Source organism: Myiozetetes cayanensis, unplaced genomic scaffold (genome assembly GCF_022539395.1).
Source record: "Myiozetetes cayanensis isolate MyiCay16 unplaced genomic scaffold, myiCay2020 scf1, whole genome shotgun sequence".
Taxonomy (NCBI): Eukaryota; Metazoa; Chordata; class Aves; order Passeriformes; family Tyrannidae; genus Myiozetetes; species Myiozetetes cayanensis.
In genome coordinates this window covers 27,036,209-27,063,875 of record NW_026086604.1, presented here as the reverse complement: position 1 = coordinate 27,063,875, position 27,667 = coordinate 27,036,209, and positions in this window count along the sequence as shown.

Here is a 27,667-nt window from a genome sequence, read left to right as displayed (position 1 = left end):
GTATCAACGCTGTTTAAGCACAAATGCTAAACATAGCCCCATACTGTGAAGAAATTTAACTCTACCCCAACCAAAACCAGCCCAAAAAATCATTGTGTTGCTGACTCAATGTAAAGCGTGAGTCAGAAATTTCCATTCCCAAAAAACATTCAGGCTAAATCCGATAAAGAAAGAGACAAAGTTATGTGGGAAAGGCATACAGTATATATACCAGGCAGGTTGATGATAGGGATGTTGATGTTAGTTCCCACTCTTCATAGATATTACTTGAATAAATATGAATCACTTCAAACTTACCTCTTTTCAGAGCTCCAGAAACCAAATGGCAGCTGATTTCCATAATTTCTTCCAGCAAGCATATATGGTATGGAAACACATTGCTCAGTTCGTGCTTTGTGGTTAGAAATCCTTCTTTGGCCGATGTCCCTCTGAGGCTTTTGGCTACTGGCAGCTCATGCTGCGTGCAGCTGCTGTTACTCCAAAGTGTTCCTGCAGCACAGGTGTGACCTTGGTGTTTGTGTTTTGTGTCAAGACCAAAGGCTGTGGTGCAGGTATGTGGCTGGAAGGAAAGGGCTTTGCCATAACAGCTCCTCATTTTAATCCTGTGGGTCAATACCATTGCTCTTCAGTGCATGTATGAGCAGGCACTGGACCCAAGAAAAGTAGGCAAAGTGCAGATAAAAAGAAAAAAAAAAGCAGCTCCTTGCTTGCCTGCTGCTTTAATTTCAGGGACCCAGGATAAACAAACGTTCTGAGGTAGTTGCAGAGAAGTGGTATTTTTGCAAAGTTGATGTGTAATCCTCCTGGTAGGGTCTGGCAGGCTCTCACTGATGCAGGATCAGGCTTTGGTGAAGGCTTCAGCCTGTTCACTGCTGAGCACTGTATTCACTGACTGTCAGATAAGCCTCTAGTTAATTTTACAATTTTTACCAGTTTTTGATAAAAATCAAGCGGTAGGAGAAGGAGACAGTCTCGTTCTGGTGACTCTGAGCCCATACCTTGGCTACCCAAGACCTAAGTGTGGAGCTGTTTCCAGGGGCAGCTCTGTCATTGCTGGGACAAAGAGTCTGCCCAGCAGTGAAATATAGATAGAAATGGACAAATGTTTGCACAATACCTGGTTATAATGTGGTTGAAAATTTTCCCATTCAAAATTTTGAAGGGATAGAAAAGGACACTTGTTTTCCACCTCTATAAGCTTATCTGAGCATAAGCACTGAGAACATTTTGTCCTTGGAGTTGTGTAGGTTCCTGCATATGGAAATATTTTTTGTTTGTTGTGGTTTGGTAGATTGTCCCTAGCCCTGTAGTTCAGGGTTTGCCCTTGTACTGGTTTACACCCTCCTTTATCTTCTCTGAGCCTGAACTATGCTCCAGAAAATAAGTCTTCATGTGGGGGAAATGTGTTTGCAATCCTTTAGTTGCAGAGGCAACTTTTAAAGTGCAAGCAAGTGAAGTCTGTTTGAGTTCCCAGGCATCCTGGCGGTATCTAACATGAAGATATAACCAAGCTGGCTTTGAACCAGGTAGTGTGCAAGTAACAAGGACAGTGTGCTGAATTAAAGTAGCAAATTAGCTGTAATGAAAAGCTGACACACGGGGCTGGGTCAAGGCAGCTGCCTTGCTTCTGAACTGGCTTGTTCCAAGAAGCCTCAGGGTTCTCTCTGCAGCCCTGCTGAGCAGGCAGCTCTCCAGCAGTGAAAGGTTGTACAGCTGTAAACTGCCTTTACTAATCTTATTGAGGTACTGGCGGAGGTGCTGGTTCCTGTTCAGGCTGCAACCCTGAAGTGGATGAGGCTGCTTCTTCCTTGCATCCCACTGCTCTGATTTCTGCAGAAAGGAAAACAGAGCAAAGTCCAGGAGGATCCCAGCTCAGCAGTCAAAATCGTGGAGCATTCTCTTTTTTTTTCTTGGTAACTACGAACAGCCTTAGGCTGTAAGGATGGCGTTCATCTCATTTAACTGAAAGTGTTGGAAGGTTAGCTATCAGATCTGGACTGGTTTTGTGGGTTGTCTCAAAACGAGAGAGGCAGGTGCTTCCAGTCAATATTTTATCTCTTCTCAAATAGGTGAGATGAATCAGGCTCTGGAAATGCCTCTCTTTCTCCATTGACTGCGTAGAAGAAGCCTCAATGGTTACATTAAACTTGATGTTGGTCTTTTAGACAGCTGGAGTTTGGTGAAGTGTATCTTTTGGTATTTGAAGCGGCACCTCAGCCATGTGCTGAAATATTTGATATTCAGGGTTTTATAAAAGAAGAGGCGTGTTCCAAGTCTGAGGATCTGAACTATCTAGTATAAATAACAGCTTATGAAAGTGATGAGAAGGTGATATGGGGGAATAAACCATCTGAGACCATTTAAGAAAAAGACAAACTCAAAAATCCCACAAAGCCTAAGAGTTGAGGGGAATCAATATATGAATCTAGCTGAAACAATTGCATAAATAACTAAAACTCCTTATTAGATCAAGTAAGCAGGGCACATTTTATGGGTAGTATTGTAGGGAGTATGCTGATTTATTTTCCTGGGTTTGACTCTTAATCTAGACATACATATAACAAATGCCTTTCTATTAAATTTCCAGTAGATAGCAGCAGTTCACAGACAGTATTTTTTTGTTTTTTCCTTTTTTTTTTTCAGTGAATGTACATGTGAACCAATGAGAATCTTAAAGTGTTTCCTTTCCATTTAGGAAGTTCAGGCATTTTAGTACATGCAGCGCATGCTGATTTTGTCACTGTAGTTAATTTCTGAGGAGTATTGTTGAAATATTGAATTTACCTTGAGACTGAGCCAGTTAAAAACACTTTTATTTGCAACATCAAAGAATAAAAGGAAAAGAAGATGAAAACAGGGCTTTTCTTGGTCAGTTTTTGTTGGTTAAAGTTACATTAAATTCATTAGTTTAAAGAGAGCATTATAAAGTGTATTTTCCTCAGAAACTTGATTAAACTCAAAAGTTGTTTTAAGAGCTAGAAGTATCAATGACTTGAAATGTCCCCACAGACTATGTCTAACTTGAACAAAATTCTTCAGAGTTCCTGAGTTTGGTGCACACTCTGGCAGTGACAGAGGAATAGTTTCAGGCACCTGCCTGAAACATCATCATGCACCTATCAGGTATCTCTTGAAGCGTTTGTGAGAGCTGTGCTCTCACAGGAAGTGATTCTTTTTGGCTTCAGCCAACAAACAGACCATTCCTCAACATTTTTTGAATAGATTGAGAGCTGATTTTTTGGGAAATGCTGAGGAAAATGACATTGTTTCCAGATCGTATCTGTGATCAGATCCCTAGAGGGTAGGAAAAATAGATTATGAAACAGGAAAGTATTATCATTCTTGTGTGACACTGTACATTTATTACACCTAAACTTCTAATTATACTTAATATATTTTGAAACAACTAATTTCTTTAGTCTTGCCATTTGTATAGATAATTTTATCCGCTGTAAGTCTTTCAGTTTGTTCAGAATTAAAATTACTACTCACTTGTAATTGTCTGACATTCCTGCACAGCATTTTTCCTCATTAAAATCGGCTGCAGCTTGGTTTGGCAGAGGCAATATGCTGTGTCCCAGCACCTCACTTCCAGTAGCCAAAGTTAGTTGCATAAAAGTCAGGTTTCTTTTATATCTGCTGAACAATTTTGGGAATCTTAGTCTGAGTCTGTGTTCTGAAAGTATGCAAGATATTCAGTAGAATAGTGCCAGATGAGAAAGTTTAAAATAAAGGTCAATTCCTTAGATTTGTTTTTTTTATTATTTTTTAAAAATATATATAATACATTTAGCTATTGTTGCAGTCCCTGTTATGTATTTATTGCACCAGTGAGTTGAAAGCTGAGATTTTCTATTCATGGCTTAGATGCTAATGATTTTTTTATCTTCAGACTGTACACGAGTTGTGAGGAGAAAGATGTCATGTATGATGGAGTCCTTTACTTGGCAAGCAGTTCCACCGACATAAAGAATGACAAAATCTGACTGAGTGGAAATGACTGAGTTATTTTTGAATTCTGCTAAATTCACAATTGATGAAGTTCAATACAATAGATTGAAAAATGACTGAAATCTACATTTCTGGCCTTAAACTGTCTGAAGGCTAAAGGAAACAGCAGTTTAATTTGCAGCATGCTCAGGACTGAGCCTAGACTGAGATTTGCTTTGTGAAGATCTGACCTGCCTCTGTGGCATGTTCTCATTCCAGTTACCAAGAAAAAGGATTTAATTATTTGGGCTTGCTTTTTTTGATGTCTTTGAAAACACTAAATACATGACTTTGCAGCTTATTGGCATTAATCAGCTGTGTTAAAATCTTAGGAAAATGTGAACTACGTATTTCTTGTACAGCAATCAAATACTGATTTCATCAGTGCGTGAAACTACTGTGGAGTAAATTGATTAAAATGAAAAAATTAAGAATAAAGAAAATTAAAAATTAAGCTAGAGAAAAAGTGAAACTAAATTTTATATATAAATAGTAAATTTGATGTTTAGAACAGCATCTGGCTATCAACTCAAAATCCAATCCATATGGAATATGGGACCTTGAGAATTCAGAAGATTTTAAGTCCTCATCTAGTGATTTCTTTTCACATTTTCATCAACCCTGTCCCTGAAGATTGCTAAATGCTTCTTTCTTATGAAAGTCTTAAACCACAAGTGTTTACTGAGTCATGTGTATTGGCATGTAGTATCAACTAGTGATTTTTAGAATTTGTGTATACTCCTCTCAGAATGGAATATAAATCTCTGTTATTAGGAGAGGCAGCTTCCATGTATTTAAATGTCTGGAGTTCCTCACAGACAAACTTTTTATGATTATTTTGTCAAGCAGCAGCCACTGCATTTACTGAGCTGGCTCATGGATATGGGTAATTCAGCACTTATTCACCAAAAGGGGAAAAATAAAAGTCCTCAGCATAATGGGTAATGAAAATGTCTGACTTCAGTGACTACAAGGGGTGGATGGAGAATCATCTTCCTGCAAGACTGGATATAGCTTTTTTCCCCAATACTATTTGACATTTTTCATACTAGAGAATACATAAATCTATCTTTTTTTTTTTTTTTTCATGCAGCTTGGCTTTAACACCATCAAGCAAGTTATTGCTCCTCTCCTGACAGCTTCAGAATTCTTTCAATGTAAACTGTACCAATTTCTTCTGTTGCTGGCTGCTGGTTTTACTTTCCATGTCCAGAAGAGACCACTGTGACGAGATCTATCCCTCAGCAAAATACAAGCTGTTTGCTTAGACCAGACAATTTTGTATCAAAAACATAGCTTTGAACTACGATAATTTTTTTAGGATATGTCATACACTAAAAACTATCTTGGTCTGTGTTCTTGCTCTCTCCCAATCTTATCCTCTCCCTGTTTTGAACAGATCCCTTTTTTCAGTCTCCTTCTCTGTACTTCCAGTTTGCTCCAACGTAGTTCTTGGTCATTTTTGGATGTTTTTGGCTCTGCTGTTGGGCAACATGACTGCCAGATTGAACACTGTGCTGCTACTTGGCTCTGGACAGGACTGTGATGTGGACCACGTCACACATTCAGTGACTGCACATATAGGGTGTTTCTCTTGTGTAATAATGTAAAACTTAGTGTAATGGTTTCAGTCTCATTAGATGTGTAATTGGCATTATTACTCGTTAATCTTATTTATCTGGGATAATCTTTTTAGTTTAATGAATCATAACACCTGATGACATCATAGAGACCTGAAGACATCATAGGAGAACAAGTCTTATTTTTACCTCCCACAATACTTCTGTTTTTCAGTGCCAAACACTGTCAAGCTGCCAAAAATAAGAATATATAAGATATGTTAATTCATCTGCTTCTCTTGATTATCTCCAAAGACATGTCAGCCTTGAGCTCCTGAGTTGGAATCTGACCTGCTGATAATCTGAGTTAAGAAGAGAAAAAATCTTGTCTAGATGCATTGTCTCAGTAAAGGTGTGGGGCAGGAGCTCATGGGAGCCATGCAAGCTGCAGGACCTAACTGGGAATTCAAGCCTTTGTTAGCAGCTTAAATCCCTTTGATACCAGTTCTAGAGGCAACTTATAGGTGAGGGATAACTTGACTTTGGAAGTGTTCCTGAAGGACACAGCCCTCACCACAATGCAACCTAATAGCTCTGATCTGGGACTCTAAAAAAAAAAAGCTGTCAACGTGGTGAGAAATTGCTTATAGACAGAGAATTTTTTCTAAAGAAAATTGATATTTATTGATCATTCCTTTTACAGGAGGAAAAAGACTGTCTAGAGACTTCACTAAAGGTCCTTTAACATGGGACCAGGTAAAGTGGCTTTGTTCCTCTCTGGAATGTAAGCTGACTTTATCTTTTTTCTTCTTTATCTAAAAGCAGTTGTGGTTTCATTTTCAGGATTAGGGTGTAATAGGAATTTGTGGCTGAGATTTACTTTGATTCTAGTTTCCACTTTAGAAATAAATTATGTTATTGTCATTATATAATGCAGTGATCAGTTAATGAGTTCTCTAGCAGTAACTAAAAATATAAATTAAAACCTTAAAGAACTTACTAAGGGACATTAAAAGACCTGATCTAAATGAATGATTATTTTCTTTATTATCAAAATTTCAAAACACAGTCTGATACTTGATGGCAGATTTGAGTGTCTAGAGAATGACAAAAATTGTTTATCTCAGTGTTGTTGTTTTGTTTTGTTTTTATCTAAGGAAAAACTAAACATAATGAAGGGTAATAAAAATTATCATTAACCCAGAAATTGCATCAGGATTTTGTTAATTTGGGATTGAATATGAGACAAATAGGAATAGTTCTCTGACCACTTTCACTTGGAGAAGTCTGCATTCAGAGTCACACATGAGCAAAAGCTTCTCAAAGCTTATTACAACCAAGTATATATATACTAACACCTTTGAACAAATAGAATTTTACATCCAGAAGGCTGGAGGTATATAGAGACTTGATCTAACATTAGGAAGATCTTGGTTGATAACCTTCTAACCGTTTCAAAGTCCTATCTGTGACTGTATAAGGCAACAATGTGTTGCGTAGTGCTGAGTCAGCTGCACTCTGTGGAGATTACAGACCTTTTATCACCTGCAAAAAGTTAATCTACCAGTGCTCAAGGCCGTGTGAATCTAGCTTTTGTGGTGTCGCCCTAAAATACTGATCTGGGAAAGAACCATTTGGTACTTAGTCCGCAGCAATGCAGCTATCCATTTTAGCTACCATTTGAAAATGTAGTCCAAAGCATTCCATAGGCAAACATTAGTTGTGATGAGATCATTGGACATATTACTGATGTTTTCATAATTTTTGCATAATCTGTTCTGCTGATTTATGTTATAAGCAATGATTGGTTGGAGTGTTGGACTTTAGAGAGCGAAACTCTCCTTTTTTTCTGTCCTCCTGCTACACAGGACATGATTGTTTTTTCTCTGATTCCTTCTTGGCACTCATACTTAGATTATTCCTCTTCTCTTAATGTTGATATATGCTTTTTGTTTCTTCTTGACCTTCAGAAAAACTCTTTTAAGATGATTGAACTTAAGGCAAACGGAGCGTGAGGATGTGTCCTGTGTGAGCAGGAGGTGCTACCCAGGGGAGTGGAGAGGGTGGAAAGGCAAGACAGCCTAACAAAAACATTCAGTATATTTCTTAAATATCCTTTCACAAATTGTTTTTTAAATTGTCCAAAAGAAGACCAAATACTTTCGGCAGGGAACACTACTCTGTTAATTTTCCATATATTTTTTTTAAATTTCTCTTGAGTGAACTCCATGGACTATTTTCTTCAGCTGCGTTTTTGCGATCTTTTCTCTTTGAAGTCTTAAAGATAATTCCTTTACATAAAGAGCATAGTTGATTCACAGTGTATGATTATTTTTAATCACAATTGATCATATAGCCAGACACGCCTGCAGCAAAATAACATTGCTGCTGGCAAAAACCCAAGTAGTTAAATAGGTAGGTGGTAAATATCTATAGTAATTGCTTGAAAGCTATCAATTATTTGTGTTCCAAAGTTTAACTGTTACACTGAATATTTACCCTGCAAACTGAGGAATAGCAGGCAATCTAAGCAAATCATTTGCTTTTCAGTATTAATTTTGTTTCTTGTGCCAGGCTCTGTAAATGTTTCCTCATGTATCATTGTGATGGTGCCATACATTTGAAATGTCAAATTATGCAGTGTCTGGTGTCATAAGAATAATATTAGCAGCAAGGAGAGACAAGAAATACCATGCAGAGAATAAATACTTGTTTTCAGTATCTACTTTACCTCATATTGCATTTCTAAGGACCGAGTAATCTAAGGGTTGTTTGGATGTATAGAATGTACATCCTTTGAGTATTTTAGCTGCCCCTTGAGGAGCCTTTTTCTTGTCCTGAAAACAAATGATATGTGCATTTCAGCTGCAGTATTTCTATCTTTCCCTAGGCTCTTGCATCCAAAGTGAGCATGCCAGAAAGGGCAGATAAATGCTATTCTTTTTAGTACTTATTTTACAATTACTGTCAGTTCACTAGCCTTTTATGAAACATTATAGTGCAAAAGCAAACTTTCAAATTACTACATTTTTATACAGGGCTTTATTCTGCTACCCTTTCCCTCGCCTTTACCATGAGATTTATACCACACTAGCACAGAAACTGGAGATTAAACAGGGATTAACCTCTTTGGTTATCCACAATTTTTCATGCTATTTATAGAATTAATATAATTTACCACTGGGTTATTATTGTCCTAGTGGAGTAATACTTCTATAGAGGTTAGGGAAGTCAAGGCTGTGTAATAATCCATTTAAAATAATAAGAAAAAGGTGATCACATTATTATTCTCAAGAGGCTTCACATAAGGAGGTCCATGTTATGTTGTATTTTGTCATTCAGACTGTATTTCTACCCAAAGTAACATACTCTGTTGCTTCCTGTCCCTGGAGCCGAGCAATGCTGACTTACTTCCACTGTCCCTGAATCCTTTTCGTGTCTCTTCAGGAGAGATACAGAGGAGGAGGTACAGAGCTATTTCTGTCAGCATCTCCTCTTATGGTTGGAACATTTCAGACTGGTGGATGCATTGACAGGGCTGAAATCCAAATTAAGTGTCCTAGGTCTTGATTCATTTGCTCATGCTTGAACATCTAGAGCCATCTGAGCTACGGAGGGCATCTCTCCATCAGTCTCCAGAGGTGAATCAGTCTCACAGAGGTCTTGTGTGAAATATATACCAGCTCTGCAGGGTATCTGCAGGTCAGATAATCTAGTGTGTCTCAAGTGACAACAAGGCATTCAAATATGCATCACCACACTAGATCCTAAATAATCAGTTTGTAAATTGGAAATGCATCTTCCATTTTCTGAACATCCAGTTCTGTAGGAAAGCAATGAAGAGGCTGTGTCCAAATACCCCACACTATTGCTCAGGTCCAGGAAACACACAGAAAATTTTAGGCACTTCATGTGTAGGAGCAGGGATGAGCTGGAGCTGAAGCCCTTCTTGTTGTGTTGCTTCTAAAACCTTATACATCTAATACACCCTTGTAGAGAAACTCAGGAAGTGTGGGCTGGATGAGTGAAAGTCACGTGCATTGAGAACTGGCTAAATGACAGAGCTCAGAGGGTGGTGATCAGACTCTGGTTGGAGACCTGTAGTTAGCAGTGTTCCCCAGGGGTCACTACTGGATCCAGTCTTGTTCAAGCTGGATGAAGGGACAGAGTGTACCCTCAACAGGTTGGCTGATGTTACAAAACTGGGAGAGTGGCCAACACGCCAGAGTGCTGTGCTGTCATTCAGTGAGACCTCGACAGGCTGGAGAGTTGGGTGGAGAGGAAGATAATTAAATTCAGTAAAGGCAAATGGAGGGCCCTGTACCTGGGGAGGAATAACTCCAGGCACCAGTGCAACCTGGGGGCCAACCTGGTGGAAAGTAACTCTGTAGAGCTTATAAATCACCTGGGGGTCCTGGAGGACAAAAAACTGTACCTGAGCCAGCAGTGTACCCTCTTAGCCAAGAAGACCACTGATACCCTGGGGTGCATGAGGAAGACCATTGCCAGCAAGTGGAGGGAGGTGATTCTGTGCCACTACTCGGCACTGAGGAGGCCTCCCTTGGAGTGCTGTGTCCAGTTCTGGGCACCCCAGTTCATGAAGAACAAAGAACTAGTGGAGAAGGTTCGGTAGATGGCTACGAAAATGATGAGGCAACTGGAGCATATATCTTATGAGGAAAGACTGGGGGAGCTGGGCCTGTTCAGTCTCAAAAAGAGATGATTGAGTGGGGATCTTATTGATGCATACAAATATCTTAAGGGCAGTTGTCAAGAAGATGGGGCCAGACCCATTTCAGTGGTGTTCAGTGACAGAACAAGGGGCAACAAGGCACAAACTGAAATTTAAGAAGTTTTGTCTGAATATGAGGAAAAACTTTACTTTGAGGATGACAAAGCACTGAAACAGGCTGTCTAGAGAGTCTGTGGAATCTCATTCTCTGGAGGTTTTCTCAACCCACCTGGATGTGTGGTCTTGTGCTACCTGCTCCAGGTGAACCTGCTTTATAGCAGGGGGGTTGGACTAGATGATCTGCAGAAATCCCTTCCAACACCAATGCCTTTGTGATTCTGTTCATATGCACATAATTCCTAGTACCTTTTTAATACCATAAAGCCTGCAGTCTGAGATTTCCAAATAGCACAAAACACTGGATTTCATTCTTTAAACAGGTGGCACATCTGTTTTCTGTAGTCCTGTGAAACTTAAGGCCTCCAATCTGAAAGACATCTGTGAGATACTGTACACAATTCAGAATGAATACTGATGTGTTGTGATTCCTATTTTTGGTACTTTCACTGACTCCTAGTGTTTCATCTTGTGATAAATAATTTATTTTCTATAAAGTTGTCTATTTCAAGCTGTATGATTGTATTATATTGTACGTATCTAGTTCTCTGGATGTTTCTGAGAATTTACAAAAGAGCATCATTAAGTTAGATGAATTTGAAATATATTGATGTAAAATACTGCACATACTTAACACTACGCATGCCTTTGTTTCATGTATGTTTACCTATTAAAAAGAAGATGATTGAATATTTCTTCCTATTGATCTTTATTATTTGTCTTGATTCCAGTGTGGTTATTCTCTCAGTGTTAAAAATTATGAATCAAACTAGAAGTCATAGAAATAGCTTTGTCTTCATGAAATGTGAAAAAGAAATAATGCATGTTTGTTCTCATTTCGTGTCCACAGTCATATATTCATATGTATCATATTATAGCTGCAATATGGTCATGGCTTTTTAATGTGCCCATGACTAAAGAGATAGTGATAAGAAAGAATCAAGAGAAATCTGCAGCATCATTGAATCTCTTGAACTGACACTGTAAGAACAAGTTCAAATGGCAAGAGTACAAATAGTGCTTCGTTTGTTCTTAAGAAACTCTGAATGAAAGGATTTCTTAACTTCCCTGGCTGCTTCCGCACTTAACTGTCCTTATTAAGAGACAGATTTTTCATATACATTACAGAAGTCTTCTTTTTTACCAGTGTTGCTGGTTTCTTGTATACAGAGGGTACACAGAAAACAATTAATCACTGACATGTTTGTGACAGTTTTTCACATAATCTCATTATGCCTCTTCTCTCTTTGAAATGAAGCCAGTCCTATTGCTCTATATTCTCTCCTCATATACTGTGTTTATCAATCTTGTTGATTTCTGCTGAACTTAATTTCCTAAATTGCTGCTTCTGTGTCTAATGAACTGCACCCACGTCCCAGATTTGCATTTGTCCTTTTGCATCAGCATTGCATAAGTTGCTCCAGTGCAGTTTATAGCATCTTAGCCCTCTTTGGCTAAAGGCCCCACCAACTTCTTGCACTTCCTGTAATGCTGTTGTCCTTAGGAAAATGGGGTGTTTCTTTGCTATGCACTGCTCATGGCTTATTCAACTCAGCTGAGACTGTCTTATACCTACTCCTTGAAGCTTAACTTCCTGATGGTTTTTATGGATTGTATTAAGCCTTCTTCTGTTTCTAGTAGTTAGCAATAGTTAGCTGGAAGGAGCATTTCTCTGAAGAATGTGTGCAGATACTTCTTCCTTGTAGCAAGGAAACTGCTGCTGTTTTTATCCAGCACATCATCAGAAAGTAGTGCTTTCTACCCGTGTGCAGCATCAAACTGTTGGAGTTGCTTTCTGAAACATTCATTTTTGCCCTTGGCATTGACTCAATTAGAAAAAATCTCACATAATCATTGTATCCAGACTGTGGATATAGCAGGATACTCATATGGATCACTGAAAGCTATTAGAGAGCATCCAAGGGAGGGCCACGAGGATGTTGAAGAGTCTGGAGAGGAAGCCTAATGAGGAGCGGCTGAGGTCACTTGGTCTATTCAGCCTGGAGAAGAAGAGACTGAGGGAAGATCTCATTGCAGTCTACAGCTTCCTCATGAGGGCAAGCAGAGGGGTAGGGACAGATCTCTTCACTCTTGTGGCCAGAGGAAATGATATGAAACTGAGTTAAGGGAGGTTTAGGTTGCATATCAGGAAACAGTTTTTCTCTCAGAGGGTGGTTGAGCACTGCAACAGGTTCCCCAGGGAAGTGGTCATAACACCAAGTCTAAGTTCAAGAAGACTTGGACAACACTCTCAGGCACATGGTGTGATTCTTGAGGTGTCCTATGCAGGGCCAAGGAGTTGGACTCAATGATCCTGGTGTGTTCCTTCCAACTCAGCATATTCTATGATTCTGTGAAGATTCCATATTGTATATCATAAAGTATGTTTTATGTATTCCCTGATTCTCCTTCTCCCTGTCTTAAGCAAGCCCTGAAAAAGTATTCGGTGTCTCCAGGTGACATGCACCTGATTAGTTAAGTCATCCTGGGAAATTAGACTCTTTGAAAGCCAATTAATACAGTATTTCCTTTAAATCCTGTATTTTCTGTATCCATCTTTAAATAAAAACATCTCATCTACTTATATTCCTTGTCAAAGTCATTAAACAAAAGGGAGAATTTTAATTTCTAAAGTGGTTTATGTGCCTGGCATTGCCTGGGCCCTGACAATGTCACAGACAGGTTTATTGACCGTAAGCATTTGCCCTCTGTGTCTCGTTAGGCTGGGAGGTAACAGTGTTGCCTCTTCTCAGCAGTACAGGTACACGTTTATCACAGAATCATAGAATGTTAAGAGTTGGAAGGGACCTTAAAGATCATCTAGTCCCAACAACCCCTGCCGTGCATGGCCAGGGACACCTCCCACTTGACCAGGTTGCCCAAGGCTTTATCCAACTTGGCCTTGAACAGAATTAGGGGTGGGGCTTCCACAACTTCCGTGGGCAACCTGTTCCAGTATCTCACCACCCTCACCATAAAGAATTTCTTCCTAATATCTAGGCTAAATCCCCCGGTATAAGGGGAAGGCTGTAAAATACCTGTAAGCCCCACTACAGTTTCTGTTTCTGTAGATGCACCAGAGGGTTCTTTCCTCAAAGTAACCTTCTGTCTGGTTCTGGCAGGCGGGCTCTTTGCTGTCAAATCAGTCCAGTTGTTTCACTACAAACTCAAACACTAACCACATTTTCCAGCCTTGTTACCATAGTATATCGTATTCAGATGTCTCCTTCACCATTGACTTGGAGCTTATACGTTTTCAGTACAGTAAGAACATTCTGCAACACACTTCCTTTGTAAAATATGAGTGCCTTCAGCTTTAAACACTGTCAATTTTTTTCTCACAGAATTTTTTTCCCTCTAATTAAGCTGCTTTTGCAGCTAATAATGACACTTAACCTAAAGAAGCTGAAGCAGGCCACTCACTGAAATCTAGCAATCTTTATCATAAACTCCCTTACTCTTAATTTAATTTTATTCAGTTCATGTTTAATTTGATTAAAAATGTTTCCAGTGGAGCAGGCTGCAGTATTTGAAGTGCTTGATCTTCTTTAAGCCTTTTTCATTGCTTAAGGACAAAGACAAAACCCTTGGATTTTTTTTTTGCCTGTATTGTTTTCTGCTGGTTTTTGTCTGTATATCTTTGAAACTTTTGTAAGGCAAACAGTGACTGTGAGTGTGCATTGAGGCAATGAATACACATGGCTCTTGTAGTGCAAAGTCTCTAAAATGATGCCTTGTGCAACCATTTGTGTACACAAATGCAAAGGCTGCAAAGTTATTATTTCCAAAGAGAAACAAATGGCAATAAAGTAGATTTACTACTATAAATGCTGTAATTTGTATGTCTGGGTGAAAAGCTTGGAGTGTGACTTAAATTTTGCAGATATGAGTAGAAGGTTCAAATGTTTTCTGATGTAATTGCCAACATTTATGATTTATTGATTTTTATTTTCCACCAAATCTATGTACACCCATTATTCTCATTATTGACTTTAAAGTATCTAACACAGGCTGCGATGTAAATTGAAGTGAGTTATTTTAAACAGTTTTACATTATATTATACTTAGGATGGTGAACCCCAGAATTTGAAGTAAAATACATGGGGTTTGTATAATTTTATGTCTGTCTCTTTATTTCAAGGTACAAGCCTTGTTTGTTGACTTTTACTTTTGCAAAAGGTCAAATATTTTAGCCACTGTCAACTTTCTTTGCCACATTTAGATTGAATTTGTGCTTTTTTTCAAGATGATATGAGGTGATTAATGAATTGACTAAACTATGTATCTCTTTCAGGTTTGCTTTTAGAGTATCAGAAAGAAATTTGAGTTAATCATCAGTAGTCTATAAAGAATTTAACCAAACTGCTCTTCATTCTGCAGTGTTTTTATCACCTGTATCAAAACATATTTATGGTGTCCTTCTCAGACGTGTTCTTCTGTGCTCTCACTACAATTTATTAATCTGACAAATATGATGAACGTTCACGGCAGTGCTGAGGAAGGGCATTCAGCAAGGTTCACTCAATTTCAGATCCCTGACTTTACAGCAGCAAAGTTCCGCCAGAGAACTGCATTTTTGGTGATTTATTATTTTGTAGCCCTGATTCTGTGACCCATTTCTGCTATTGTGATATGGCTAGGGTTCCCAGGCATTGAAGGGCACACCTTATCGCAGTTTTGCCATTGGAAATAGAGGAGCGTAAAGATGAGAAACTCAGTTCAACCCTGAGTTTCATGGGTCTGTGCCCTGGAGCAAGGCACTGGACTAGAAGGTTACTGCATTGCAAGGAGCTGAGCATTTTTCATCCTTGAGAGACACCCGAGCATCTGATAATGATGTGCAAAGGCAGAAAAGAGCTGGGAAACTCAGGAGAGCCATTTGACTCAGTGCTCTGGCCAAAGCCAGAAATAGTATAATGTAGCACCAGACTGATGGTATCGAGCTGTATTGGCACTCTTAGAGATGGTGGTGATGCAAACCAGACTGCTTTAATCTGGTGGCATCCATTAGAGTGCAATAACCCCAAATAGCAATTTTGGCATCATTTTTCCCCCATTCATTTTAATTTTCTATTATTATGATTATTATTAAATTAATTTTATGCAGATTTTATTTGAACTTTTTCTCTACTTTCCTCACTCCCCTTGTTGAATTAAGCTATATTCGAAACTCTTCTAGTGGAGTATTTCTACCATCTGCTCTCTACAGCAATTATTCAAATTATTTGCAACCCTCTGTGCCAGCAGGGGTGAATCTAGCACAAACTATCTGACTGACATATTTTTACCCTGCAATAATGCTACAACTGGTAAAGATTTGTAACTCTGTAGGGTTGGGTGGAGGTGGAGTGTTACATTTCTAATTATTTCAGTGCCTGACTCATAGGAAATCATAATCTCTTGGTTTTTACAGAACAAATAAAGAGTGGTTTTGAAGGTTTTCCTTCCTTTACAATCTTAGCCTGTTCTAGAATCCTCCAAATCCTGAATACTTTAATTTGCTCAGAGCACTGAACACAGTTTATTGGCTATTCTGTCTATAATTGAGAATACAGGTCCCTTTTTGTTTTGCTATGATTAAGATGCTGCAGTAGTCTCTCCGATGTTTGTCCTGCCTCTGGTGATATTCATCAGACCTCGTCAGACCAAGGGAGGTGGAGATTGGCATCATCTGGAGGTCTTAACCTCCAGAACAGAAAACCAGGCTGAAGATACGTAGAAGTAGCAAGAACTTTCACTTTTTAGTACAAGGTTAGCTTTAGCTAAAGCTTAGATGGATAAGTCCAAAAAGCTAGTAATTCACATTTGTGTGGTTGTAGCTTCTGAGACACTCATTGACAATCTTCTTCTGGGAAGACCATGTGCTGGCTACTGAAGGAGTGTGAGCTCTGGCTCCATCTTCAAGCAGGCTGAGGCTGTGCTTAAGGCTTCCAATTACTGCCCATTGTGAGAACACTAACAAGTTTAGAAGCTTGGAGTTTGGAAAGTAATAAAAAGTGATTCAACCCAAAGAGAAGTGCAGGAGAGAGATGAAGCTAAAGCTCAACATAAATGGAACAACTTCTCTAATGGTAAATTTTATGAATCTTTGTGTAAAATGTCTCCCTAAAGAAGTTCATTGTGGTTGTTGTAATAGAAGGGTTAACTTTGTTCATAAAATCTTATGTGTATGAGGGAGTCAGAAACTTTTTGTTGTAATTAAACAAAATCACAGACAGCTTGCCAATCAAGCAAGTGTCAATAAACAACTGATAAGAACTGCACCTTTCATCTCTAACAAGTACCAGATGACCACTTAACAGCCACGAACTCAAGCCACAAACAAATTTACATCCGAAAAGCTGGGACTTGAGAATGTATAAAAAGAACATTTACTACATTTTCAGAGTGTGCCTTGGCGGGGCACCTGCCCTCCAGGCCACCCAGCGCTGTTTTGCTTTATTATCGCTTGCTTAATAAATTTATCAATGTTTAATTGGAATTGAGTTGTCTAAATTCTAGAGTTATATAATAAAGTGGAAAAGTTTCCTCCTGAGAATACTGGTAAAAATCATTGTCCTTGCGGTTCTTACCAAAACATTTAAAACAAGGTCATTGCCCACTGAAGTTTTCATGAGTGGAGCACTAAATTGGTATATGTAAACACAGTGTGACTCAAAGCTCAACTTCAACTATACCTGAGTAGCAAACGATTTTCTTATCACACAAAATTTTCTGAGTTTTTCTTAGAATATTTTTCACCTCACATCAGGGTGAGTCAGAGACTTTTCGAAGTGGCTGAAGGGGCGGAAAGATAAGAGAAATTCTGCAGTTTATTAAATGGCTTGTTGATGAGGAGAGCTATGTGAGAGATCAAAGATTAAGTTTCCATCACAATTTGAAATAGCAGTTAACTCTGGGTTTCAGATAGCCCAAATAAGTCTTTGTTTATTTGTAGTTGAAATGTTAATTGTCTTCTTATTTCTTATTTTTAGCAGAAATTTAGTGCTGAAGCCTTCTTAGTTATTTTTTTTTCTGCAGCTTCTCTATTATCACATAAATCTGTGCTTTAATCTAAAAACATATATGCATTTCTACTTTATTTTTTTAATATGGTGTACATTTACAGTATATTTTTTCCCTTTTAATTCATCCTGTATTTTACACCTCCTCCCTTGTACTTTCCAGGTTTCTCCTTTCATGATCTGAAAGTGCTGCTGAATAAAGATGAGCCAACAGTTAGTCCAATCCCAGATGGTCTTTTGTTCAGGTAATTACTCGGAACCAAACCAGCTCTTAAGTGCCCTGACTTCTCTGACTGAGACTGACTGATGGAAAGATTAGGCAAGGCAAAGATTTATAGCCAACCTAGTAAGAAGAAAGGAAAAATGTAGACTCATTTAAATAAGGTTTTTTGTTTGGTTTTGTTTTTGTTTTTTTTAAATTCTTTCTCACTCCACTGTATTGAGGATGGCTCCTGAATGTTATCCAAAGTCATGTATTTAGGTCAGAGCCAAGCTCATTTGGTTGGAGCAGAAATGAGCATCCCTCCAGCCACTCCTGAATGGTGCTGGAGCCCTGCTGGTAGTGTTCCCATAGCTGGTATCACACCCCACAGGAGGGCTTACTTCTTAAAGAAGAAATTCTACCTAGTTTCTCAGAGAGCAAAATGTAATTCTTCTTACAATAAAGCCAGTTATATAGATTTATACATGGTTTATTTGCCTTGGTTTATCATTAGCAAAAGACATTTTCCAGTATATATCAGATGACACAATCCATTTAAAATCAATGAAATTGTCTTTGAAACCTTTGTCCTCATCTGATCAGTATAGCCACAGCAGATTCTCAGCAAGTAATAGCAATATTTTGCAAAACAACCCACAAACATAACCTCATCCCTGTATGAAAACAAACTCATTGTAATACTTGCTAAAAATTATTTAATAATTAATATTTAAATGTTAACAGTCTAGATAAAATCATATTCAGAAACATGAAAAAATGTCCCAGGGCCCAACAATGATTCAGAACAAATGTTTTCACAATATTACCAGCAGTGTATTTTAAAAGAAAATTTTTTTAATGAAGCACTGAACGATGGAGAAATGATGCTATGTGTTGGCCTCTTTTTTAAAAGATTAGGTTCTATAAAATGAGTGGCATCTTTAGGGAGTCTGGAATAGCTACTATTACAGTGTTTAATGTAAATTGCAATATCCTAGTCTTTCCTCAGTTACAGACAGTATTACAGCTGTACAGCTCCTGAATCAAACACAGTTTATTTAGATAACTATTCCTGGTGCAGACCAATAGCAAAGCTCTTTTTCTCTATGGGGGTTGTCCCATGTATCAGCTAAACTCATCTGTGCTTGGGTGGGGGAGTCAAAGCTGCCCTCTTTTCTTGCCTGTGGACCTTTTGTGTGTGAGCAAGAGAGTAGAGGAGAGTCATGCTTAGAGGTGGTTGCTTTCTCTCATGGTTTCCATGGGGACCCTGGGGCAAGCAGCCTGCAAAATTCACTATCATTCATAATTCACAGGGTGGGAGGTACCAGTTGTGCCCTTTCCAACATGGCTGTTCACTGGCTAGAAGAAACCTTTTGTTTTGTCAATCCAGAGACATTTTGGCTTAAGAAGTCACAGAGAAAAAAGCAGTATATTTTCATGACGAAGCTTTTGATATCTGTTTTGTATGGTGTAATCATTGTGTTTTAATGTAAATAAGGTCTGCCCTCATATTTTTAATTTATTTATCTGTGAAAGATATTCCATTAATAAGCTGTTTAGTAATGATCTTGATGTACAAAGAGACAAATATTCAGAATTAAATATTGAAGGGATGGAAAGATAAAGAACACAGAAAACACAGAAGATCTCAGATTGTTGTATGTAGATGATTCAATAGAATCTGTTTCAAGAGTTAGAAAGCATGATTTATAATTTCCATTAAAAATATCAAAACACTGTTTGAACTTTATCTAAGCAAGTGTACATCCCTCAATCTTTGTTTTTTTGTTGTTCTAAGGAAAACAGTACAAGTTTACCTATGACTTCACCCTCTAGTCTTCACTCAAAGCACAGCTTTAGCTGCAATAACAAGGAGGAAATCAATCTTTCTTGAATCCTTAATTTCCCATGGAATTAAATGCCTCTTTCTCTTGAGAAAAATGTTTCAGCTTGTAGGTTGGGTAATCCCTTCCCTTTTCGCTCTTTAACTATGTTAAAAAAAGCGCATACAATGCTAATCTTCATTCTCCTCTACTACTTTATCCTCTGAGCTCTATTGTGAAACATATCTATTCTGTAAGAGTAATTCATGGTAAGATTTTTACTTAAGGGAAGTGTGGGATAAAAAGCAGTTCTGTTGAGATTCATATCTGGGAAACAAAATATCTAAACTTAAACTTTAAAAATCAGTTCACTAACAACCTATTGTCTAACTGTTGTACTTTAATAATATATATATTAAAGTAAAAATAAATTCTTTTTCACTGAGTATATTTAAAAAATTTTTTCACCAGATATTCTGTGGGAACAGTAGAGTAAATTCCAAGGGCTAATCCAACAAGATAGAATACTATTTTACTGTCTGAACAAACCTCAAGTAGAGTTAGATATGAAGTATCTTTCCTTCCAAAAAGTGGAGAATTTAATGTGCAAGAATGAATGGTATTAATTTTTTAAAAATATTTGGTCCAAGATATTAATTATGTAAAAAATTTTCATTTGTTGGGATTTGAGAATGTTTCCCAGTCTTTGCTTTGCCAGCTGAATGTTGCAGATCTCTCCGTATTAGTTTTTACTCCTTCTTTAAACCATGTAAAGTATTAAAGGCTATATGGAAAAACTGAGATTGAAGGAAAAGTTTAGATATATTTTGGGTCAAAAACAGTGATTGGGTTCTATAAAGAACAGTCAGAAGGGTCCTTGTCCTATGAACATGTTATCAGTTCTGTCTGTACATTTAGAGGTCTGGAGAAAAATGTGAGTGTAGTCCCATGTCTGCTGGAATGTCATTCAATTCATTTTGTGGTGAATCTGCCCTGGTCTTGGAAAAGGAAAATATCTACCAGACTCAAATTTCTAATGAAATAAAAAAGTGGAGATGGGGTAGTAAGTAGTATTTTTTACTCACATGATGTAACTCACACTTTGCAGGAGTGAAGCAGTATTCATGTTCTTATAGTGCTATTGAAAGCTGAAAGCCTGTTTTTCCAATTAGACATGTGTATCTGCATTTGCAGCATGCCACTGGCAGGGTAAATGGGATCAGCAATAAGCTGAAAGTGAAAGCTGCAGCTGGCTGACAGTTGCAGTTCTACAAAACTCCTTTTTCTCCCCTTCAGAGCATATGCAGATATGAGTTTCAGCAATACTTGCCTCCAGCTTCTTTCAACTTTCTTTTTAATTAAAAAGCTTAATTGGGAGTAATAAAAATTCCAATTAAGATTTTTAAATAAAACTCAAAAGCTCAAAGTGGCTGCAGTTGCAGATAACTGCTATTGCAACCCGTGACTAGCAATGCTATTTGAACAAGGCATTTGTTTCGCCACACTTAATACTGTGGTTTATGATTGTACCTCCACATCTTTCAAAAGTACTGTACCTTAAAAGCTCACAAAGTTATTATTTGCCCGTGCAATAGGGGCATCCTTATGAGTTTTGCTAAGCGCAGCACAGGGACTCAAGTCTCTGTAGGTTGCTATGCATATATATTTCCCTCAGCATCATGCTACATTTTCTATCTGTAAGCAGAAATAGCAGCAGTAACAAGTCCTGATCAGCCAATTTCCCTGTGAATTCATGATGTTTTATAGGTAGCCTGAAATTCCCTGGACTGCTTCTCCTACAGCTTCATAGGGAGTTTCTTCCCCCCCCACACACACTCTATTAATGACTGATTCCTAGCTCTTGTTTTGAAAGCCTACTTGAGTTGGCTGCAGGTATCACTGGCATTAGCTTCACAGGCTTTTCTCATCAGCTTGATGGACCCAGGTGGCCTTGTCTTTCACTGCTGTTGTTGCTTTCATTTTCCTCAGCCATCTGTTTCTGACAAGAATGAATTACAGCACTGGTTTCCAAGATGTACATTGATAGTTGTAGCTCAAATGATTACAGCAAAAAAAACCCCAGCCAGGATAGCTTGAAAAGCAAAATATTCATATAGAAGACATAAGTGCGTGTAAACACTCCTAGAACTTTCAAGAAAATAAAAATGTTATATTATGGTCAGCTTGTATTTAATTCATGAACAGTGTTGAACATATTGAGTGAAATGATGAATAGAGTTGGTTAAAGAATGGATACATTACAGTATAAAATGTACCTTTTTGCCCCCAAATTAAAAGCTCAGTCTAAAGATTTAAACAAAGTTTTTATTTCTTACTTCTTGCCCCAACATTTTGAAAAATAGAAGTATTTCCTCTAAGAACTCAAACCCCCTTGGCTATCATTAGAAGGGATCACTCCTCTACCTCTTGCACTGGAAAATATTCCTCCAACCCAATGGTCTTGTAGAGTAATAATGTGGTACATAAACTGAGTGATGTGCTTCTGACAGAGATAATGCCCTTCAGCACCACGTTGTATTGCTGTTCAGGAAACATACATTTGCCATAGGTCAAGGGAATTGAGTGAGACTAACTTAGGTTGGGCTTGCTTGGCTCATGCTCACTTCCTCTCAGCTGTGTTTTTTTCTGGCTGGATCTCGACTCTGACTAACAGCTGTATTGGCAGCTTGAATAACAAGAAGGTAGAAAAGATTATGTTTCAAATATAGAGCTTTCTTTTTGTTTGTTTGTTTCTGTTTTTGCTTTTGGTTCCCCCATCCCCCCCCCCCCCAGCCTTCTTTAGAAGCATTTCCTGGAACAAATCACAATATCTAATAAAGCAATGAGACTTCTTAAGTGGAGTTTTAAGCATGTACCAAGGTCTTATTGAATCGTGTTATCTGCCATTTCAAATCCTCTTGAAGTTAGTTACGATGAAGAATAGTTATATGTTCAGTCTGAAGAGTTCTAAGATTTTAGTGACTTTGGATTAACAGGAAGATTTCAAACTATTACTGTTTAAGCTTCACCTCTCTGTCAGTCATTCCTGACAAGGCCAGAATAAGGTACTAATGGCAGTGACTTTAGAGAGGGTGGTTTTTCATTAGTTTAAGCAGGATGTCAATTAAAAAGGAATTGAGATAAAGAATCATCAACTAGATTAAGTTTACACTTCTTCACGGATGATAAGAAAAATCCATTTACAGGTTCTATTTCAGACTGAATATACTTTCTAAGGCAAAGACCCCTTATAAGTCATAGCTTTAAAAGTCTACTGGCAATTTCTGAAAAGGTTTAATAACTATTGTGTCTGAAATGTTGAAGAATTTTTTTAACTGCTAGAAATAATTGTTTCTTACCTGAAATGAATATACCAAAATTAATTTAAATTTAATTTCACACATTTTATGACAGAGTGTTATCATCTACCATCATTTCTTTTCCTCCTGTCTGACTATTATTTGCATTCTCTAAGAACTGACAAAGCCTATTTACAATGGGAAGAGAAATCTATCTTTCTGTGATCTCTGAATGGGGGAGGACAGCCTGGATTATGTACTGGAGTACATATTGGAGTATGCCAGCTAAGGAATATGGGACACTACGTGCACTGTTTTTTTATATGATTTCTGTGATCCATTTGCAAGATTTTGAGCAACTTAGTGGGAGTTACCTACTCAGAATTTAGCAGACTGCACAGGAGTGGGTCAACACTAGTTTTTGGTCAGGCTTAAGGCAAAAGAAGCTCCTAGATGCATTTCCCCTTTATAACCTTGTAACTTCTTTTGACAACTTTGAACTTTGGGATTCAGAGGACAATTATTGTTTCAGGCAGGCTTACGTATGTATTTATTACCCTCGACTCACACGTTCAATATTTTTTTTACCTTCTTGCAGGCTAGAAATGTTTTCTCTAATGGAAACTGAAACTGTGATTTAATGTTACTGAGTTCAGAGCTGGGCTAGTCATGAGTTTCTACTATACCCAGAAAAGCAGACTAATCCAGAAAAGTATTTTGAGGGATGCTTCCCAGTGAGAAGTACGGTATGAGCCACAGTGTACGACAAAGGATAGGAAGGGAAGTTCAAACTGTTTGGGACTGTTGAGCATGATTGGCAGATCTTGTAAACACCACCAGCAGACCTACAGTGCCTTTGCCTTAATCCACTTGTGAATGCTTTAAAAAGGCAGCTTTTCTACCTTCTAATTGTAATCTGAATAGAGTGCTTTTTCAGAGCAAAGGCACATAAAAACTTGCATGGACTCCTGAAGTTGGGTAAATGATTCATTCTGAGTATTAACTGAGGGATTTAGTCCTCTTTCTGTTCCTGTGACTAAATCCTTGGCAGACAAGTCAGGTGTGGGTTTTTTAGTAGCAAAACAGCTTTCAGTTTTGGTCTCTTTGTTATAGAATAGTAAAATACTAGTAGAAAGAACCAAAACTTTCTATCACTAACAAAATAACAGGTAATTTGTCTTATAGGTAATTAAGTTTTCTCTTAAAGATAACTAAGGAACAGGCAGAAAGATACCCACCCAACTAGAGGGGAAGAGAACTACCCTTCAGAGACATCCACCACTAGGAGAGATGCTGACAAATGCTGATTCTCCTATGCTATTTATACTGCTTGACAGAATGAGTCACATTATGCTACTTTTTAATAGCTTTCTCACCTTCCTGAAATGAATTACATGCTTGCAGAGCAGTGATGGTAAACTAGGATTCATAGCTATCATTATTAGCTTTGCAGCATCCTTAACATTCAGTACCCATGAATCAGCTGTAATATATTGTGATAAATAATCTGTCCAGAGGGACATCAGCATTGCATCTGAAGTACAGCCCAGGCTAATCCTGTGAAATCTGCTTTGATACAGTCTGTAAAGTGAGGTCTTGTTATATCTCTCTGAGTCAGGGAGAGATTTGGTTTATTCCTCCTGATCAAGAAATTATTGAGCAGCTTTTTCAGAAGGACTTCAATGCTTCAGCATTAGTGATTTAAAGCTGATGTTTTTCCCACTCTCTCTATTAGCTACATATGCATTTTTATATCAAAACTGACCTAAAGCATGGCCATGATAGAGGGTATTCTTTTGAACACTATATTCCTAGATTTCTTTGTGGGTTTGAAGGTTTCAGCTGAATCAATTTTATGTCACCAAGTTATGCAGTAGATTTAGTTTCCGTTACAAAAGATGTGACATTAAAAGACCATAGGATGATTGTAGGAGCCAATGGCAGCACTAAGCTGAATCTGTAAGGCAACAGCCTGAGACAATCGCAGATTACTGAAAATTGCCCCAGAAAGGGCTCAGAGAAGTCGTCTACATAGTGTGCCTCCTGAGGCTTGGTTAGTGCTCTCTGAATTATTTTGAAAAATGCTTATTTAATCTCCTCTTACAAACTTCCCACAGCAGTGGGGGAAGATGCACATTAACAGCTTTCAGATACCAGTAAAAACCAGAAGTGGTAAAGGCTAGAAATCCTGGTGCTGGCTGTTATAAGTTACTTTTTCTCTGGAATTTTGAAGACGGCAAAAATACCTGCAGGACAAAGAAATATAGCAAGAGATTTTTATTGCAGTGCTGGGTACCCATTTCCAGCACTGGGTGCACCCTTGAATCATGCAAAGAGCACACCGCTGTTTGAAAACCGCGCTTTTTGTACCCTTTGATATCACTTGTTGAATATTCATTTTACTGTCCGCTTGTTGCCTTAAAAGGTAATTTCTCTGCCTTGGAAGTGGGTGTTATCTTTTGGCTGGTTGTAACATACCTCCCCTGGGCTCGTACAGGGGGGTCTTGCATCATCCTCACATTGCAAGGCATGGAGGGTCTCTCTGTGTATCCACATGGCACAGAGGAATACATTTTTATTCATAATTTGTTCCCTGTTCCCGGCCGCAAAAGATTCCCTGGTGAGAGGTCCAGATAGGACCCTTCACCTTACAGTCTCCACGGTACGCCTATAAGTTAGTAAATATACAGAAATAGTTCTTTTGTTAGTACCCTCTGTTCATTTTAATTTGCTTGGAATAAAATCAGTTCCTCAATTTTTCACACTGGCCAGACAGCACATGCTTCTGGGTTTTCTGTGCTGTTGGATGAACCTTCAAATTTGTATAGAAGGGAGACACATTTAATGTGCATAAGAAGTCCTTACCTTTCATTTACCAATGCCAGAGCTGTTGTGTTTCAATATCACAAAGATCTAAGAATGCTCTAAAAATCTCATGTGAAAACCTAAAGTAAATGAGATTAACATCCCAGCAGGGAACAGTGAATGTTCTAATGGTAACTAGTTTAGTAGTTAAGGCAGTGTATACTGATGGGGGACTCTCCTGACTCTCTCTTCATGACTTAAGAGTTTGTTGCTGACTAATGATCTTCAGCCCCTTTATCCCTAAATGCCTCTTCCTCTACTGTCCTTCCATTTTCTAGGTGGATAGTGAGAGTTTATTCCCTGTAGGACATTTAGACAGCAGAAGAAAGTGATATAGAGGGTCCTGAATGACCCAGGTGACCCACCTGAATTAAAGGCTGGAAGCTGCACAGTCCTAGAGCTCAACTGTGTAAGCACACAGTCTACCACTGAACCAGAGACAGCAGGTGTCTCCTTTTGGCAGCACTAGTTTAACTTGAGCTGTGTCCTTGTATTCCTGCAATATTGCCATGAAGATGTTCTGGCTTAGGATGGGACCAGCTCAGGAGTCTGAAAGACCCTTTGTATCAGCACATGGAGCTGCTGGGCTCTGAGCATTGAAGCTGCTCCAACTGGTAAATTGCCTGGTGCCACAGCGCACCATTGTTCCCTGTATAAGCATTCTTACTCTCTCATATTAAGGCCTTGTACCTTGTCTGGATAATACGTGCTGCCAGTTTATTAAGAAATGGGATCACATTGTTAATACAACTTATTTTTCAACCAAACCTCTATAGTTCACCTACCAATGAAGAAAGAGCTACAAAAAAGAAGGCTTATAGCCTGTCAAACACAAATTTTACAAAGAAGGTTTTATATTTAAGGTACATTTTTGTTTGCTGTAGTAGTACAAATGATGATGATGTGATTAGCACAATAATAGTCTGTGCCTCAAAAGTGACACAAATTTCTATCTTCCATTTGAATGCAGTGGGATTTCTTCTTCAGTTATCTATTTACCTATTGTCTTATGGTGAATTTAGAATTTTATGGATTTCAAATATATTTTTCTGAGTTTAACTGCTTTAATTGTTGACTTCCTTTTGCCAGCACCTGATAAATCAATACAAGTGGTTGATACAGGTGGCTCCAGCAGCTGCAAATGGCATTTAGCAGTTTGTGTCAAGCAGGTACATGTGTTCAGAACTTCTTAAATGCATCTGTAGAAATAGTAGTTTAAAGTGTTTATTATGAATCTTAAAAAATTGTGTTCATTTATTTTGCAATAAAATAAATGCTTATAGACTTGTTTGTTTCTTTTACTCTTCTTTACATTTTACAAAATTGTCTCAGTGGTCACTTTCAAACTCTATGCTTAGTAAACTCTTGTATTTTAGACCAAAGGAAGTATTCAATGCCACTTCCAGTATTTATTTAATCATGCTGATAAATTGTGTGTACCTTCCACAAATGGACACAATGGTCAAAGTAGGAAAAAAAAAGCTCTATACGTTGGCGCTAAAAGGTGAGGGGTAAGTGTGAGATGTGTGAATGCCTGGTTGAATACAGATGGGGTGTTATCTTGGTGAGATCAGCACAGACTTTGCAGTAGTTTAAAACAAACCATTGCGATTTGGTTTAAAACAGAACGTTTCTTTACAGGAGGAAGCAGATCTCCTACCATGCAGGGGGCAGTTTGTCTCATTCTGTAGTATTATGTACACATGAATTTCTTCTACCTACACTTTATTTCAGAACCAGATGCATGAACAGAACCATTTAGTGCCCTACATCTGTCGCATGTCTTCTCCTCAGAGGTTAGGTGCAGCCTTGGGAGAGGCTGCACGTGCTGGGCCTAAGGGAGAGGACTGCAGAAATCCATTTCTCCTGTCCCAGAGGAGGGCGAGCTGTGCCATCTGACCAGGAAGTCTGACTGGGATGGATAAACCAGGACAGCTCAGGTATTGCTCGGGAGAATGGGATCAAGACACCTTGTGATGGTAGTTTTGAAGTAAGATCAGCAGACATAGGTCTCTATCTGGCAGCCACTGACCCCCTTCTGCAGGTTTGGTCACAGGACTGGTGAATTTGTTTGCT